Genomic DNA, 21,519 nt, shown 5'->3' on the forward strand with positions numbered 1-21,519 from the left:
AATGAATAAACTTAAAATAAAAAAAACCGTCTTTTGTACATGGGAGGCCTTGGAAATCGACGGAAATTTCTTCATCGGCCAAGAGTGTAATATTTGTAATAAATTGTAAAATGAAAGAAAAATATGTTAGTTAAAGAAGTTTGAAAAAGTAAAAAAATAAGGGATGTGACATAAAGCTTTTAAAAGGTGATTTGACATAAAGCCTTTGAAAAGTGATATGACATAAAGTCTTTGAAAAGTGATTTGACATAAAGCCCTTTAAAAAAGCGATTTGACATAAAATTTATTAAACTTGACAAAAGGGAGATAAAACTTGTTTTGACCCTATAATTGGTGTAGTATACACGGTGTAAGAATGTATATGTATATGATATATGTAAAAAATATAAGAATAAAAAAAATGAAAATATATGTAAATGTAAAAATAATGTATAGACAATGTAGAGAAAATATAAAGAACAAAATGTGTAAAAAATAATAAAAGAAAAATGAGCATGTAATGTGATGATATTGACAAAAAGGTAAAAGAAAATGCTTGCAAGTGTATGAAAAATATTTATAGGGGAGTAAAAAAAATGTATGCAAATTTAAAGAAAAAGTAGAGAAAATGTAGAGACAATGTATGAATGAATATAAACAAAATGCATGAACAAATATAAAAACAAATGCATGAATAAATATAAAGACAATGCTTGAATAAATATAAAGACAATGTATGTGATGTATATAAAAATATAAAGGCTATGCATATAATGAACGTAAAGACAAGGTATATAAAAGCGTAAAGACAATGTATGAAAAAATAAGAGAAAAAAATAAAATAAAATAAAAGAGAGGAGGAAGATGCTAGTCTTGCTAGTCTTCCTATGAAAAGAAAATATGGAGAGTGTAGAGAGAAGAAAAATATATGTGAGGTAGTGTGAAGTGGTGAGAAAAATGAGAGGGGAAGTCCTCCTTTATATAGGCAAAGGTAAACCACTTTTTATCCAAACCCATGTGCCAAAACTATGGGCTTCACAAAACCATGGGCTTCACAAAACCATGGCTTCTTAAAACCATGTGCTAAATCTTATCTGTGTTTAAAAAATTAATTGCTCCGGTTTTCTCTGCACCGACGGACTGTACTAAAATATAGTTAAATAATAATGTAAGTATAAAATATAAATATTAATGTATAAGATATAAAAATGTACTGCTATAAAATTAAGAAACAATTATTAATTGCACAAAAAATGGTAGTATTCGTACATGTGCAAAAATAATGATTCTTGAAAAATGATAATAAATTGATAAAACTCCTAAAATGAGGACAATTATCAATAAATCATCGAAAAATGTAAAATGTGTAAAAAATGTATTTCGCGCTCTTTAAAGAATCAGGGCCCCCCAAAACATTAATTTTAAGCACGTCGAGCCAAAATTAGGTGGCAACACTCATGATAACCCTAGGTCCACGTCTATGACTATATTATGTTTGAATTGCTATTATTCTATCATTGTGTTCTTGATACTCATTATGATTATTGGGAATCTGTCCGTAATCCATGAAAATCCATATCTTGTATTTCATGGGTTCTTGCATGCATGTTTTTAAATAAAAATGCTTATTTCATGAATATCCTACATGTCTACAAGTTTTCATGCAATTGTATTTTATAACTATGTTCATGCCATGACTCAAGATACATACATGCTAAATACAAGTTATTTCATGAAATCATGTTTATTTCATGAAACCATGTTTACAAGTTATTTCGTGAAATCATGATTACAAGACAAGTACAAGTTAATTCACGAAAATCATGGGCTTCTTAGCCAACTATGTTATGTTCATGTTTTGGGAGTTGCACGAATTACCGAGAAGGCTCAGATAGCCTGAAACTACGTAGCCACCGTAGGACAAGGATCGCTCCGCCCAGTTAGGACGATACCTTAATTTTACACTGAATGGATCCATCGGGCACGTTACCACCTCATACCCCGGCAAGGTATGGGGGCTCTCTTTCGGTCCCGGCGAGGTACCGACTCCACGTACCCACGTGGTGATATCACATGGTCGGTTTATGAAATGCTCTCCCTACTTATCATGTTTTACTTATGTTATATATATATGTACTCATGCTCATGTTCATGTCCAGGTTTCAGTTTCAGTTCTTATCATGTTATTCTATGTCCCATGTTATTTCTTTCAGTTGCTTTACATACCAGTACATTCAATGTGTTTGACGTCCCTTTATTGCCGGGGGCTGCGTTTCGCGATGCGGTACGTATTTACGGGTGCCGCGTCCGCTCGCAGATTTGCTCGTATCAGCTCATTGGTGAGCCCCATCTCATTCGGGGTTTAGTCAGTTATCTTTATTTTACTAGTCATGCATTTAAAGGTATGCTGGGGGGCCTTGTCCCAGCAAGTACGTTTTCCAGTCAAGATTCATGAATAGAGGTTTCATAGGCTAGTCAGTTTAGTTATGTTAGACATGCAAGGTGTTTAGCCATCTTTGGCTCAACTCGTGTTATTTCCGCATTTATGATTTAAACAAGTATCTCATTAAATTATTATGACATCTCATGTTTTATAAAAGCTCATCACGTTCATGCTATATTTCTGCTCATGTATGCCTCATGATGATTCAACAAGCCATGTGGTTCGCTCGGTCACATGCAGTATGGCACCGAGTGCCGTGTTTCGCCCAGGCCATGGTTCGGGGCGTGACAACTTGTTAGGTAATGGCTCTCTCCGGCACCTTTATCTAGATGTTTACATCCTAAATCAGCAGCAAAGGGCTAATATCAATGAGGTATGGAACAACCAAGGATGGGACCTTAGTTTCAGAAGACTTTTGAATGACTGGGAAATAGACAGATTCCGTGCCTTCTTTAGCACACTTAATCTCTTCAATGGAGTCTTACCTGAGCAAGATAGATTATGGTGGGATGGCTGCGAGACAAATCAGGAGTCTTTTCAGTCAATACAGCATACCTTTGGATGAATCACAACAACAGTCTTCAAGTACAATGGCCTTAGAGACAAATTTGGAAGACAAACATACCAGACAAGGTGGCATGCTTTGTCTGGTTAGTAGTAAATAATGCTTGTCTAGCAAAAGACAGACTACAAAGAAGGGGAATACAAGTTGGCTCTACCTGTCACTTATGTGAACTGTATGCCGAAACAAACAGTCACCTTTTTTTGCATTGTAGGGTGACTACTCAATTGTGGGACATATTTCTTGCTAATATTGGTTTGAGTTGGGCAATGCCAGTTCATACATTAGGTATGATATCTAGTTGGAATAGAAGTGGAGGGACTAAAGCTCAAAGAAAGTATTAGAGTATGATCCCAGGATATATATGGTGGACTATGTGGAAGGAAAGGAATTCAAGATGTTTTGATAACAAATGCAACCCTATCCAGAAGATAGAGCTTAATTGTATTCGACTTGCGTATTTTTGGTGTAAAGAAAAGTACATAGATGACACAGAGAAGCTCATACAAATTCTATTGTCACCCTAGTTGCTAGTTTATTATTTTTGTGCAGATTTAGCTAGACTCACTGTAACTATGGCCTTTCACTGGCACTTTTGATTCAATACAGTTTGTTACCATCTCAAAAAAAAAAAAATCTATGTATGTGTTTAAATGCGAGATCAGTGTTTGTTTCTGTAATATTTGGGGAAGGATTGAATTGCGGTTTGAGTTTTGTGCGAATTATTTCATTGTTTAAATGGCATTCTTTATTTTTGTTTGGAATCACCATTTAATTTTCTAGAAATGGGTTATTAATGTTTTGTTGTTGTTGTTTATGTTCTGTTACTTAATGGCTATACTCCATTCATGTGTTCTGATAGTACCAGAGAATAATGATGCTTTATTGAAATGAAATTCCTATATGCTAGTGGTAATGATCTGTAGACTACCTTGGCACTGCAAAACTTAAATATATTTTATGTTTGGGTATTTGAAAAGAGTAAAAAACATCAATTGTCATTTAAAAAAGAAAACTAAACCAAATAAAAATATGTGTTTTCAGGGGTAAAACTAGTACCCATCTGAATCTTTATTAAATGTGCTTATATCCTACTTTGGGAGTGTTTTACTGCCTTATATCAGCTTCCTATTGTAATCAACACATTCGTCACGTCTTGCTTTCACCGCATAACTGCTTTAAATTGAACTTTTAATGGGATTGTAGGTGCTAAATTCAAATCGTATTGTTTTTGTTGAGTTCTTTGCGCCTTCGTATGGTAATTGTCGAGCTCTGACACCCACATAGGAATAGGTAGCTCCCATCTTGGAAGGTGTTGCCACTGTTGCAGCTCTCGATGCTGATGCACACAAATACCTCGTACAGGTATCGTTTAGTTAATATTGTCTTAAACATGCATATCTATTTACCTCCTCAATTATAGAGTGTGTGCTGTCATGTAACTGGAACAAGAACAATTGAAATCTGCAAGAAGTTTAGATAAGGATGTATTGAGATGATGAAATGAAACCTTCTAGTATGATATTCGTTATGGACCAGATATAATGAAATGGTGATAACTGATGATTGATAAAAACTGAAAGAGCATGTAAAGGTGAGATGTATGTCATCTTTCTCTGGAAAAAGAAAAAAAGAAGTTAGATGTATATTACTCTGTCTTGCTAAAATCGTTCAACTAAAAACCATTCGCAAATTCTTCAAGATACACTAAAATTAACTGCACATAATACCCCAGAGTGCCATGGAGGCTTGAAAATAAGACAGTCCGAAAAAAGGGCGTCCTGCCAACATGCTTTCGAGAATAGGCAGTGATTGAAAAAGTCCCTACCATTACCCTTTATCAAGTTGGTTCACAAGAGTTCTGTCTTTCCCAACCGGACAAAACTTCGAGGGAAATATGATTTCTTTCGAACCCTTTGTTTTATATTTATATGTGATCCTACCCTCCAAAGACTTACACTATAACAAATACATATTCGTTCCCAGATTCATGTAACAGAGATAGATATTGCTCAAATTATGTCCGATCGCACAGTTTTGGGCTTCTATGCTTTGGAAATTATTAATTCAGGAATATATTAACATGACAAGGAAGTTCCTTGAATAGATTATATATCTAGAGTACATGTGAGGAGAAAAATATCTACAAGAGGTCTATCCATCTCACGTAGGTTCTATTCATCAAACATGCAACTAGCTTGCTTTTTTGAAACATTTAGTTCTCAGGACGTAGTTAAAATCCTTGACATATTAACATATTTAAAGAATCTTCAAAACAGTCAATACAGTTAAAGAATCATTGAACCTGTGTGGGAGTTGCAATTACTTGGTTCACTTCTATTTTGATTTTCACAGCATCTACTAAGGTTTTTAGGACTTAATTTCATGTAATTCCTATTGCTCTAAGAAAGAGAATAATACTAGGAGGATTGTGAACTAATCTAAAATAGCTCCACGCTCTATTAACTTATAGCTCCCTTAGCCTGAGTAAGATTCCAATCTAAAAGAATAAGATTCCAATCTAAAAGAATAGGGGAAGAAGCTGAGTAGTAAAGTCAGATTAGGCCAATTTGGTTTAGTGTTATTAAAAGGCACCACTTCGTCGCTTAAAGCGAGAAAACTATGTGAAGCAAGGGGTTATTGCCATGCACTTTAGAGAAGTTTGTGCTTCAAATGATGATGCACGAAGTGATTCTAAAGAGAATTTGTCGCCCCTTTCAATATACTCATTATTGTATATTGGATGGTGAGTTGTTTTAATTGCAATTTAATTTTTATTGTACTAAATTCACAAATGTTGGATACTTTTCAATTTCTCATATATTGTGCGCTACAGTTCAAAGAAGCATGGGTCTCATTTCAAGCGCCATAAACCTTGTCATTCCTTTGCACTTTCGAATTTAAAAGACACTACAGTATGGTTGAATCTGTGGACTTGGAATTGTTGACCTCTTTCCAAATGTCATTCGAACTGGCTTTATGGCGTTTCTCATTTTTCACATCTTTCTGTGCACGTTTATGCCTCCTATCAATTAATGGGTCTTATTTCTTGCTTTTCTTTGCAAGTTCCATAAACCTTGTCATTCTTTTGCACTTTTCGCATTTAAAGGACACGGCAGTTTGGCAACAACAACAACAACATACCCAGTGAAATCCCACAGAGCATGTTCTTAATTCTAAAGATGCCAAGCGTCATCAGAGTATCAATATGATCGGACTTCAGGCTTCTGTATTATACTTTCAGATAAATTCAGAAGTGATAAAACTGACACTTGTAATCGTGATTTAGGAGTATGGAATCGGAGTATTTACTACCATCAAGGTGTTTGCACCTGGAAAACCTCCTGTTGATTACCAAGGGGCATGCAAAGCGGAACCGATTGTCGAATTCGCGTTGTAGCAGGTACTTATTATTGTTTACATTGTTTGCAAGTGTTGGTCTGGTATTTTTAGTGAGGAGACATCTGGTGTGGTCACTCCTACCTTACTCTTCTTTCCTTGCATTCCCACTTGGTTGGTGGGTTCTACCTTCATCTGCAATATAAAACTTATTATACTATGTGATACAATTAAGCTAGAAAAAAGACTTCAAAGGTGCATGCACCCAAAGAGTGTTAAAACGGGTCATTTGGTTCATGGACAAATTATTTTGTGATTGACTTATTTTAAAGATTGGATAAAATAATTTCAATTTACATGAGATATGGGATATTTAGGATTAAGTTTGGATTATATATATATTGTGTTTGGATGACGGTACAAAACTTTACCATCCACCAAATACAGTATAAATCTAACCGCAAACTTAATCTCGAGTTATCCCACGTACCAAGTGACCCTTTAATTTATTAAGATTAAGTAATAGATTAATATATTAATTAATTTTAATTATGTGATAAACTTTATAAAAGACATTTGTTATGTACTTGTTATTTTGATGGTTGCGAATATGTAATTTCTTGATAGAGATTGTCTTTTCCCAAGAAAATGCTAATTCACATTGAGTTTGCACCAAATATTATTAATTTACTATGATTATGTAATAAATAAAAATAAAATTACTTAATTAATGATATCAAATTATCCAAATTTCTAATTGAAAATAATTAAGTGACAAGAATTTATGCGAAAACACGCGCCATTCAATGTTATTTATAGCATATTTGGCCAAACTTAAAATCAAATTTATTTTTGAAAAATCTTTTTTTTAAAAGCACTTTTCAAAAACGTACTTTTCCGGAAAAACAATTTGTGTTTGACCAAATTAATTTAAAAAACACTTTTGAGCAACAATTAGTGTTTGACCAAACTTTTAAAAGGTACTTCTAAATGTATTTTTATCAAAAGTGCTTTTGGGCATAAGCTATTTTTTTAGCTTCTGAAAAAATGATTTTGCTACTCCCAAAAAGCACTTATTTTTCTCAAAAACTTGACCAAATGCTTCACTTTTTTAAAATAAGTACTTTTATTAGGGACTCGTCCTTATATTAGTAACTTTTTTCTTTTTGTTTGTGCAGCTCGTTAACTTATTTTGATATTACTTACTTACTAATAAAGGGGGATAAGCAACCACCAGGTCGACATGCCTGTATCGCTTATGTCCTAATTTATACTTTTTGTTTGTTCTGCTGGCTTAGTCAGAGACAATCACTCATCTTAGCCCATCACCCAAAGGATAAAAAAGGTACTCCTATTGGCTGTGCCTGTGATGATATTCTCCTGGAAGCTTGAAAATCAGATTTTTGAGCTGATTGAAAAAAATAAAAAAGGGGTACTCCTATTCTTGGACTTGAGCTTTATGTTAATTGAAAGTAGTTAGAGTATCAAATTTTGGCATTTGATATACCTAACTAAAGCTAAAACAGGTAAAAAAATATTTAGTTATATTTTTTTCCCTTTAAGCCTTGTCATTGTCGTTATTTTTTTGGGTTAATTTATTATTAAAAAAATGAGAATTTTAAATGAATTTTTTAAAGATTATAAATAAGGGACTCTTTTTGAAATTAAAAATATGATATCGCATAAAATAAAATATGAAGGAAGTAATAAATGTCTGAAGTTCATTTATTTTTGCTTGAACTTTAGGGAGAAAGCATGTCTGATTAGTTTAGAAGTGAGTAAACGTCCAAAAAAAAAAATTAAAAAATTGAGTATAAATTAAATGACAATGTCAAAATAAAATATGTGAATATTATTAAACGTAGAGAAATTGCCATAAATAGCTGCACCAAAATAATAACTAGCAAATTATTCTTTGTGTATATATTATATTTTAATACAAAATAGTATATATTTTTTTGTATATTTGACTAAAGAATGTGATTATTTTGACCGATTGACCAAATGTGTAACTTTTCCTTAAATATAATGTTTGGGCCCGTGCTCAGCATGGGTGACTTGTAACTATATAGTATATAGCATTTTAACTATATAGAAGCATGGGTTTGGACCCATGCTTCGTCGTCCGTTCCATTAAAAAAAAAAGTGTGGGCCCCATACTTAAAAAAAAAAAAAAAAAAAGAAGAAGTGTGGGCCCACCATCTCTAAACTCATGGAAAAAAAAGTGGACCCCATATTAATAAAATCAAGCAATATAAAAAAATAAAAAAGTGTGGGCCCCATACTAAGCACCAACCAATATTAAAAAAAAAAAAAAAGGTGGAACCCACCATCTCCAAAAAAAAAAGTGATCCTATATTAAAGAAAATCAAATATATATCAAAAAAAAAAAGTGGACCTCATATTAACAAAATCGAGCAATATAAAAAAAAAAAAAAGTGAATCCATATTAAAAAAACAAACAATGTCAAAAAAAAAAAAGTGCACCCCATATTAAAAAATTAAATAATATTCATGTAATTTTCAAAGTGTCTCATTAAATCAATAATGATGGATTCATTGCCACATGCGTATCAACCCATTAGTGGGAACAAATGAAATTATTGTACAACAACATACTTAAAATACTTATATATTAAAATAAGATAGAATTTAATTACTTTTTCATTTTTTCCTTACTCTAATAAATGTGAAGAGAGATTAATGTCATAAAAGAAAAAATAATATTAAATGGAGATCAAATATTTAATAAGGTAAATTAGTAAAATTCTAATTCTAATTGACGTTTCCTTAAAAAATCATGCAAAAGACAACATGACAAGTAAAATGAGTTAAATAAAAATATTTACCAAAAATTAAAAAATAGTAGTTCTTCATTTAAATAGAAAATCAAATTTCTACTTTGTTTCATTTTAAACATTTAAAATTAATATAGTAATTTGAATTAGAATTATCCAAATCAAAATTTGATAAAAAATAATAGGTATTGTTTAGGCCCAATTTACATATATTAACAATAGAATATTTTACCCCTTTAAATTAATCGAATTAAAATTCAAAGTATCAACTGATGCCTAAATATTGCTATTGTTTTATCTCAAAGAGAAGAAAATAGTTTCCTTTTAAATAAGTCTTCTCTTTTAAAAAGTATTAATAAATTTTTGCCAACTTTCTATTCGTAGCAAACACTAATATAATAAAGTTTTGGATACGGAACACAAACTACAATGTTATATTAATCGTGTTTTGAACATAATATATATATTTATATATATGTATTACTTTACTACTATATAGAAGAGCCGGTTTATAAGCAAGATCACAGTCCGTCCTTTGGTCCCACTTTTTTATTTAAGGGCAAAAAAATGACATTTTGTACTTTATATTACCAACTCTTCTAAAAAGTACATAGAAATACTTTATTATATTTCTATTTTTCTACTATATAAAAGCATCGGTTTACCCATGCTTCGTCGTCAATCACTTTAAAAAAAAAAAAAAAAAAGGTGGACCGCATACTAAAAACGCCAAGCAGTATTACAAAAAAAAAAAGGAAAAAAGTAGACCCCACCCTCTCCAAACTCATGAAAAAAAAAGTGGACCCCACCCTCTCCAAACTCATGAAAAAAAAGTGGATCCCAGGATCCCAAAAATAAGCAATGTCAAAAAACAAAAACAAAAAACGTGCACCTATATATTAAAAAAATCAAACAATATTAAATGTAATTAAAGTATCCCATTGCTCAATAATAGTGGATTCGTTACGCGTACGTATTTACTACCATCAAGGTGTTTGCACCTGGAAAACCTCCTGTTGATTACCAAGGGGCATGCAAAGCGGAACCGATTGTCGAATTCGCGTTGTAGCAGGTACTTATTATTGTTTACATTGTTTGCAAGTGTTGGTCTGGTATTTTTAGTGAGGAGACATCTGGTGTGGTCACTCCTACCTTACTCTTCTTTCCTTGCATTCCCACTTGGTTGGTGGGTTCTACCTTCATCTGCAATATAAAACTTATTATACTATGTGATACAATTAAGCTAGAAAAAAGACTTCAAAGGTGCATGCACCCAAAGAGTGTTAAAACGGGTCATTTGGTTCATGGACAAATTATTTTGTGATTGACTTATTTTAAAGATTGGATAAAATAATTTCAATTTTCATGGGATATGGGATATTCAGGATTAAGTTTGGATTATATATATTGTATTTGGATGACGGTACAAAACTTTTCCATCCACCAAATACAGTATAAATCTAACCACAAACTTAATCTCGAGTTATCCCACGTACCAAGTGACCCTTTAATTTATTAAGATTAAGTAATAAATTAATATATTAATTAATTTTAATTATGTGATAAACTTTATAAAAGACATTTGTTATGTACTTGTTATTTTGATGATTGCGAATATGTAATTTCTTGATAGAGATGGTCTTTTCCCAAGAAAATGCTAATTCACATTGAGTTTGCACCAAATATTATTAATTTACTATGATTATGTAATAAATAAAAATAAAATTGCATAATTAATGATATCAAGTTATCCAAATTTCTAATTGAAAATAATTAAGTGACAAGAATTTATGCGAAAACACGCGCCATTCAATGTTATTTATAACATATTTGACCAAACTTTTAAAATCAGGTTATTTTGAAAAATACTTTTTTAAAAGCACTTTTCAAAAACGTACTTTTCCGGAAAAACAATTTGTGTTTGACCAAATTAATTTAAAAAGCACTTTTGAGCAACAATTAGTGTTTGACCAAACTTTTAAAGGTACTTCTAAATGTATTTTTATCAAAAGTCTTTTTGGGCGTAAAGATGTTCATTTTTTAGTTTACGAAAAAAATCTTTTCTTCTCCCAAAAAACACTTATTTTTCTCAAAAACTTGACCAAATACTTCACTTTTTTAAAATAAGTACTTCTATTAGGGAATCGTCCTTATATTTGTAACTTTTTTCTTTTTGTTTGTGCAGCTCGTTAACTTATTTTGATATTACTTACTTACTAATAAAGGGGGGTAAGCAAGCACCAGGTCGACATGCCTGGTTTGGCAATTTGAGGGCATTCTGGTCATTTCAGTTATATTTATATGCATCGTTTGTTTGTTCTGCTGGCTTACATTGTTATCTAGAGACAATTTTGCCCTTTGGAGGGCCCATGTTCTATCGCTTATGTCCTAATTAGACTTTTGAGTCATCACTCATCAGCCCATCACCCAAAGGATAAAAAGGTACTCCTATTGGCTGTGCCTGTGAGATATTCTCCTGGAAGCTTGAAAATCAGATTTTTGAGCTGATTGAAAAAAATAAAAAATAAAAAAGGGGTACTCCTATTCTTGGACTTGAGCTTTATGTTAATTGAAAGTAGTTAAGAGTATCAAATTTTGGCATTTGATATACCTAACTAAAGCTAAAACAGGTAAAAAAATATTTAGTTATATTTTTTTCCCTTTAAGCCTTGTCATTGTCGTTATTTTTTTGGGTTAATTTATTATTAAAAAATGAGAATTTTAAATGAATTTTTTAAAGATTATAAATAAGGGACTCTTTTTGAAATTAAAAATATGATATCGCATAAAATAAAATATGAAGGAAGTAATAAATGTCTGAAGTTCATTTATTTTTGCTTGAACTTTAGGGAGAAAGCATGTCTGATTAGTTTAGAAGTGAGTAAACGTCCAAAAAAATTAAATTAAAAAATTGAGTATATATTAAATGAAAATATCAAAATAAAATATATGTGAATATTATTAAACGTAGAGAAATTGCCATAAATAAATTTAAAAATAATAACTAGCAAATTATTCTTTGTGTATATATTATATTATAATACAAAATAGTATATATTTTTTTGTATATTTGACTAAAGAATGTGATTATTTTGACCAAGTGACCAAATGTGTAACTTTTCCTTAAATATAACGTTTGGGCCGTCTTTACGACTTGTAACTATATAGTATATAGCATTTTAACTATATAGAAGCATGGGTTTGGACCCATGCTTCGTCGTCCGTTCCATTAAAAAAAAAGTGTGGGCCCCATACTAAGCACCAACCAATATTAAAAAAAAAAAAAAAGAAGAAGAAAAAAAGGTGGAACCCACCATCTCTAAACTCACGGAAAAAAAAAAGTGGACCCCATATTAACAAAATCAAGCAATATAAAAAAATTAAAAAGTGTGGGCCCCATACTAAGCACCAATCAATATTAAAAAAAAAAAAAAGGTGGAACCCACCATCTCCAAACTCACGGAAAAAAAAAGTGGGCCTTATAATCGAAAATCGAAAATATAAAAAAAAAAAAAAAAAAAAAAAAAAAAAATGGACCTCATATTAACAAAATCAAGCAATATAAAAAAATAAAAATAAAAAGTGGACCTCATATTAACAAAATCAAGCAATATTAAAAAAAAAAAAAAGTGAATCCCATATTAAAAAATCAAATAATATTCATGTAATTTCCAAAGTGTCTCATTAAATCAATAATGATGGATTCATTGCCACATGCGTATCAACCCATTAGTGAAAGCAAATGAAATTATTATGCAAAGAACATACTTAAAATACTTATATATTAAAATAGGATAGAATTTAATTACTTTTTCATTTTTTCCTTACTCTAATAAATGTGAAAAGAGATTAATGTCATAAAAGAAAAAATAATATCAAATGGAGATCAAATATTTAATAAGGTAAATTAGTAAAATTATAATTCTAATTGACGTTTCCTTAAAAAACCATGCAAAAGACAACATGACAAGTAAAATGAGTTAAACCAAAAATATTTACCAAAAATTAAAAAATAGTAGTTCTTCATTTAAATAGAAAATCAAATTTCTACTTTGTTTCATTTTAAACATGTAAAATTAATATAATAATTAGAATTAGAATTATCCAAATCAAAATTTGATAAAAAATAATAGGTATTGTTTAGGCCCAATCTACATACATTAATAATAGAATATTTTACCCCTTTAAATTAATCGAATTAAAATTCAAAGTATCAACTGATGTTTAAATATTGCCATTGTTTTATCTCAAAGAGAAGAAAATAGTTTCTTTTTAAATAAGTCTTCTCTTTTAAAAAGTATTAATAGATTTTACCAACTTTGTATTCGTAGCAAACACTAATATAATAAAGTTTTGGATACGGAACACAAACTACAATGTTATATTAATCGTGTTTTGAACATAATATATACATATATATATATATATATATATATGTATTACTTTATATATATAGAATAGCCGGTTTATAAGCAAGATCGTTGTCCGTCCTTTAGTCCCACTTTTTTATTTAAGGGCAAAAAATGACATTTTATACTTTATATTACCAACTCTTCTAAAAAGTAGATAGAAATACTTTATTATATTTCTATTTTTCTACTATATATAAGCAACGGTTGCCCATGCTTCGTCATCGTCACTCTTAAAAAAAAATAAGGTGGACCCCATACTAAAAACGCCAAGCAATATTAAAAAAAAAAAAAAAAAAGGAAAAAAAGTGGACCCACCCTCTCCAAACTCATAAAAAAAAAAAAAAAAAACCCCACCCTCTCCAAACTCATGAAAAAAAAGTGGATCCCATATTAAAAAAATAAGCAATGTCAAAAAACAAAAACAAAAAACGTGCATCCCATATATTAAAAAATCAAACAGTATTCATGTAATTCCCAAAGTATCCCCATCAAGTCAATAATAGTGGATTCACTGTCACATGCGTATTAACCCTTAGTGGGAGCAAATGAAATTATTGCATAGAAAAAAATATGGACCCCACATTATTGTTTTTCTTCAAAAGGTAAGAGGCAAATACATACAATTTCCTTTCTTTTTTTATATTAGCGAGATCTAATCTAGATATTTAATTCGTCGTATTTGCTATTCCGCCATGTCATTTATTTGTTATGTTTACTAAAATAAATATACTTAAAATATTTATATTTTAAAATAAGATAGAATTTAATTACTTTTTCATTTTTATTCTTACTCTAATAAATGGGAAAAGAGATTAATATCAAATGGAGATCAAATAATGAATAAGGTAAATTAGTCAAATCATAATTCTAATTCACGTTTGCTTAAAAAATCATGCAAAAGACAATATGACAAGTAAAATGAGCTAAACCGAGAATATTTATCAAAAATTAAAAAATAGCATTTCTTCGTTTAAATAAAAAATCAATTTTTACTTTGTTTCGTTTTAAACATGTAAAATTAATTTTATAATTTGAATTAGAATTATCCAAATCAAAATTTGATAAAAAATAATAAGTATTTTACACCTTTAAATTAATCGAATTAAAATTGAAAGTATCAATTAATGCTTAAATATTGCTATTGTTTTATCTCAAAGAGAGGAAAATAGTTTTCTTTTAAACAAGTCTTCTTTTTAAAAGTATTAATATATTTTTCGTAGCAAACACGAATATAATAAAGTTTTAGATACGGAAAGACAAACTACAATATTATATTAATCGTGTTTTGAACATCGTGTGTGTGTATATATATATATATATATATATAAAATCACTATCCAAACACAACTACATATATATAAATATCTATAATCCAAAGTGCGCGGGATAGGCCATCTATGGACAACTTCCTTATACGTGGGTCCCACTTATATTTCGGATTTGACAGCTTTTCATTATTTTCAATGGTGAATTATGCATGTCACCCAAATATCCAAAAGGACAAACGAAATTTAAAATAGTTAGCAACCGTGGGGTACTTCTCATTTACATGGAAAAGTTTAAAAATTGCTTGTGGTTTCTTATTACCTTTAGTTCTAATGTTTTAACCTGGTCGAATTTAATTTCTTTTTCTTTTTTCCCCTAATGTACATTATTAGATTTAGGAATGGGTGTAGAAAAAAATCTCTGTATTAAAGAAGCAAATTGTGATTAAAAAAAAAGTTATAAAAGAGAAAAGCATTTAAATTTGAAAGCAAAATCAAAAGAGTTAGCTACACAGGAACATGATATGTAAAGTTGAACTGCTATAATAATTTCAGAGAAATCTTTATCTAATCACGGAATCACAATTTCTACATTTTTTAAAATATAGATGTAAACAATTACAAGTTACAAGATAATCAACTAATTATTTCTATTTTTGCATGTTTAATATAGTAATTACTTAATTAGATAACTTTTCTCTGAATCTAAAATGGGAAAGATTGGAGCATAATTCATTATGTTTCATGTTATTTTTGCTATTATTAGTAAAGTAGTGTTATATTTTGAAGGAAATAAAAATACTCTAAGGAAAAATATAAGCATAAGCGGAAGACTCAACAATTGCTATATAGAAGAAATTTATCAAACTAGAGAGAGAAGATAGGAGACTTTACTTAATAACTCAAAACTGTTGAATCTCACTATAATGAAAATATGTGACATAGCATCCCTATTTATAATGCTAGAAAACCAACATATACTAGGATTATAAAACCCATTCCAATATGAACTAGACAAATAAGTCCTAACTAAATATGAATTAAATAAATACCAAATACCAATCCTAAACAACTTTGGATTAGTAATCTTGGTTTAATTTCAACATAGCCTCCCTTAAACCAAGATCTTCAACCTTGAGCGTGCCATTAACAATATCATATCTTGTAGAAGTTAACCGCTCGGACTCGAACAATTTTCAAGTATGTAGCATCAACAAACTTGCGAGTGCCATCTTTAGTCGGATTCGATTCCTCTTCAACAAGATTCAAAGTTAATTTGACTTTCTCCGTCTTCAAAATATCATGAGCATATTTTTTCTTCTTTTTGTATCCTTCAATAACTCGTCTTGATTTAAAATCATTTGCTTCTTCACTTGATTTGTACTTGGTCTTGCGTGCCCATCCGACTCTAGTTGACCTTTCAATAGGTGGTAGAGCAATATCATCAACAAATAATTTTTCTTCAAGCTCCTCAAAATATACAATCTCAGATAATGGTTCAAAATTGATTGCGTCTTCAATATCCAAAATCATGCACGTCAATTGTGGATCTGGACCCTTAATTATTTTTGCTTCAATTTTGGGTAGATCATCAAAAACTTGCTCTTGATGAACTCTTTTGCTTCTTTCATCACTAGATTCATCTTCAATACCTTTAAACAATTTTTCTTGTGTGATAATGGCGGGTACTTCTATTCCTTTTTCAATAGCCCCACATTGTATAGACCAATCATGTCTATTACATATTTCATTACTTAAAACACTAGTAGCCTCTACCGAAAGAGCATCATCCCAATCAAATTATCCTTTTAGCTATCCTGCAAATCATTGATAAATCAATTTGAACATTATTGGATTCTGCATTGCAATCAAAGACATCTATACTACAACAAAAATTACCTCTACATTCTCTTCTTTTCTCCATAATTTCTAAATGCTGGCCTTCTTCATTTATTTCTGCCAGATTCGATGACTCTTCTTTATCTTTTGGTTCATCCTTTGTTTGCAATGCCTCATCCACTATCTCATGTATTTGTTGATTCAATGGCATCTCATATGCCACCAATTCATCTTCTAGATCATCAACTCTCAACGTATTAAGATCCCGGGTTGCCTCAATATCCGTTTCTTAATGTGAAATTCTAATCTTAGAGACGCAATATCTTTTCAACAACTTTAACTTCTTCCAATACTTCTCCGTTGATTTTCATATCATTAACAATTTACTTTCTTACAAAAAATTCTTTGACGGATTTCTCGTTGGTTTCATCGGACCAACTCATCTTGTCTCCCAAAGCTCAAGTTTCTCTCTTTACGTCGCAAAGACGTCTATATGATTTCACCAAAATTGTCCAAGTCGCTTTAGCTGATTTTGCATACAAAAATTTGTTATATACATGCAATTGGATTTTGCTATTGAGGTAATATAATGCCTTATAATTCAATTGCATATCTTTCTCCAATTGTGTAGATTCTACCACCGTACCAATGTTGTGCCTTTCCGGGATTTCCACGAACCCTTCATCAATAATGGACCATAGTCCAACAACATTGAAGAAATTCTTCATCTGTGATACCAACTCTCAAAATTATTTTTTCCATCAAACACAAAAACGCGACAATGCGGTAAATATGGAATATTCATATTTCTTTATATGTCGGATCTCACACAAGGCTTTGAACGGATCTGACGCCGGCTTTGATCGGATCTCTCACAGGCTCTGATACCAATTTGAAGGAAATAAAAATACTCCAAGGAAAAATATAAGCACAAGCGGAAGACTTAACAATGGCTATATAGAAGAAATTTATCAAACTAGAGAGAAGGTAGGAGACTTTACTTAATAACTCAAAACTGTTGAATCTCACTACAATGAAAATATGTGACATAACATCCCTATTTATAATACTAGAAAACCAACATATGCTAGGACTAGAAAACCCGTTCCAATATGAACTAGACAAATAAATCTTAACTAAGTATGAATTAAATAAATACCAAATACCAATCCTAAACAACTTTGGATTAGTAATCTTAGTTTAATTCCAACATATTTTAAATTAAATGTAGGTATCCTTAAATAATTGTAATTAAGATTTAAAAACAGATTATCCGTGTAAAGTTAATGTTGTTGGGCCCGTGCTGTGCACGGGGTATCGCTAACTAGTGGTTACATTAAGCATTAAATAGATAACTATAATTCGTTTTCAATGAACAACATAGTAGTATTTTGCGTTCACCGAAAAAATAATATTCTATGAGCAAAGTAATAGTTCCAACATATATCACGAGTTCTGAAGTATTACAGGTAAAAATAGAAGAGAGTTTGCTGCCGTGTTTTAAAAAAAAAAATCATGGATAAAAATAGGTGTAGAGTCTCATATAACAATATTTATTTTGAAAATAATTTTAATAATTCAAGGTACATGTGAAATCTTTTTAATGGTGTCGGGTGTTTACGTCAAACCAATAGATGTATAACATGTGTTTGCATATAGAGTTCTCTCACTTATCCATGGTTAATTATTACATATTCTCACTTTATAAAACCACTTAATCATGATAAATTGAGTGTTGTGTAAACATCTGCTACATATAAATTTTTACCGTCAATCGTCCTTATATTCAAAATCTTAAAATTAATAAAAAAAACTTATTACGCCCATTTTCGATCATGACTACTAAAAAACGATTAATGGACAAGAATATAGTGAGTCAAAAAGATGAAAGTTTTGAAGTTACACCAGATATTGCAGAACCTTCGCAATTACAATTTATATTAAATCAAAAACTTGTATGATAAAATTTCAAGTCAATTGTGCACTTCCTCTTTGAAAATTTGAGCAAACTCTAAATGACCTGGTCAATCAACCAATTAATAATTTAAATATTCTTTCTTAGTACTTTTACCTGTATAAGTTTGAATTGAACTTTAGTACTGTAGCTTGTTTCCAACAATATATCAATTTGAAACTAGTTTAACTTGTACGAGGATCGTGTTGTTATTATACTTATCGATAGTATATTTTGCTCAAAATATATTCTTATTTTTCTTGTCATAGTATATATATAATAACTGCAGAAAATTGGTGAATTGAAAATTTAATAAAAAAAATCTTTTAATATTGGTCGGAAAACTTGTCAACATGAAATAAATAAATACAATAAAAAATATTATTATTCTATTTGGTTAACATCAATAGGCGTACATATTACGAAGTCAAGATGTAATATCTTTATACTAATTACTAGTACTATTTTAATGCATGAATGATATGTGTAACTAAAAGAGCAAAATGATCAAAAAAAAAAAAAAATTAAACAATTCAGATGTGGACATATTTATTTAAAGATCAAGTTACATTAAAAATTCTCTTGTTTCTTAAGAAGCAGTGACTTAAAATAGGTTAATATTTAAATAAAACAAAGTCAAGTAAATAACACGTAATAACATTCTTTGATCATGACCTAGACATTCAAAGCATAATTCTTTGACTAAATATTTGACTATGTTGCAACTTTAGGAATATTATTGAGAATTGGTCGGTGCTACATCTTACTCGTAAATCATTATCTAACTAGATCAGAATTTGCCTAAGCTATTAGGTACCACCAACCATTTTTTCTTTTAAAAAGTTTTATATGGAGTTTGATTTGACATAATTGATAATAATACCCACAGGATTAATAAGCAGCCAACTGTTATTGCAGATACATGTTAATATATCAGTAGTGGCTATTTTACCGAAAAAAATAAGCAGCCAATTTTCAAAGTTGGCGGTGGTATTGCATAAATTTATTTTCTGTTTGACTATCCTGCAAAGTGCAAAACGGTTGGCTTAATAAATGTATCATTACTTTTATTGTTTTTGCAGAGTCCGACTTCAAATCGTTCTTCAACCTGCATATCTGAAGTTGATAATAAAACGATTGAGTATCAAAAAATTGCGCGGATTGCCCTTTATATGGACTGGTCTTTAATTTTTTCCCCTTAAATTGGTGGTCTTTAATTTTGCCCCTAGTTGTGGGCCAAAGTATCCTTATTCACTGGTGTATGAAATCAGAGATTGGGGTTCGAACCCCAGCAGTGGCAAAAAAAAATAAAAAAAATCGCAAGACAGAATTTCGTAGCAAATTATGCCTATTCGGGCAAAGTTATATCTTAAGGTCTAATTTCTACAGAATCCTACAAAACTATGAGAACTATAGCTTAAGGCATAACTTTATTCCGATTCGGCATAGTTTGCTATGAAACCTTGCCTTACGATTTTTTTTACTTTGCTGGGTTTCTGCAGAAGTTAGGCCTTAGGCATAATTTGCTACAAAATTCTTCCTTGCCTTTTTTTTTTTGTTAAATATTCTGTTGGGGTTCGAACCCAGAATCTCAGGAGTAATTTTGGCCACTTAAAGTGCCGAAGGACAAAAATTAAATACCACCCGAAATAGGGTATTTGTACGAATGACCCACTGAGTATTCTTTATTTGGGAAAACTACGTATATATACATGTTAAGGAGAAATATTTACGAAACGTGACGATAGTTTTTCTTATTTACAAAGCATAACGATATTTTACGAAACATGACGGATTTTCATATATTTTTAGTTTTTTAATTTATTTTCAGAAAATAATTTAAAAAAAAATATTTTATTTTAAAAAAAAATTTATTTTAAACTTAAAAAAAAACAATTTTATATATTTTTTTAAAATATTTTTTTTTTGCTCAAAGGCTTAAAAAATTACCTCAAATTTTTGTGTATGAAAGCTGTATGAAAAATATATGAAATGTGTATGTGTAAGCGAAATTTTTAATATAGTTTTTCATACACAAAATGTGAATGAAATTTTAAGTCTTGAGCGAGACATACACATTTTATAGCATTCTCGTACATAAAATTTTGAGCGTAATGTTTAAGTCTTGATCGAGATATACACATTTCATACGTTTATGTATGAGCGAATTTTTTAAGCCTTGAGAAAGATATACATATTTCATACACAAAAATTTAAGCGATTATTTTAAGTCTTGAATGTTGTATCAAAATTGTATATAATATTGTTGTAATTGTATTAATTTTAGAGAAATCTAACATGAACTTTATACACGAAAATGTGAGTGAAATTCTAAGCCTTGAGCGAGATACAAATTTCATACTATTTTCATACATACAATTTTGAGGTGATTTTTTAAGCCTTGAACGAGATATACACATTTCATACAGTTTTCATACACTAAATTTTGAGCAAACTTTTTAAGCCTTGAGCGAAATATACACATTTCATACATAAATTTTTAAGCGAAAAAAATGAAAAATAAAATATATATATATATATATATATATTTTTTTTTTTTTTAAAAAAAAAAATATGTTTGTTATGGGTTTGTAATGTTATGTTTTGTAAATAAAAAACTATCGTCACGTTTCGTAAATATTTCTCCTTAATATGTATATATACGCAATTTACCGTATTTAGATAGAGGTCTAAAAACGCGATTGTTGCACTTAATCCTTATTGACGTGGACTTCCAAGGCCCATTCTAATACGAACCAACCCATGGCCTAATACCTGGTCCAAGTCCACAAAGATGTGAGAGGGAGCTATCATCTGTTACTCTCTTACGGGCTTTTTAATAGGCGTGATAACATTAAGGAATTTTTACGCGTTATACCTACTTCTAATACATAATTAGTGGTAATAACTATTTTTTATTTTAATTAC

The sequence above is a fragment of the Lycium ferocissimum genome, chromosome 11, assembly GCF_029784015.1.
Source record: "Lycium ferocissimum isolate CSIRO_LF1 chromosome 11, AGI_CSIRO_Lferr_CH_V1, whole genome shotgun sequence".
NCBI classification, from domain to species: Eukaryota; Viridiplantae; Streptophyta; class Magnoliopsida; order Solanales; family Solanaceae; genus Lycium; species Lycium ferocissimum.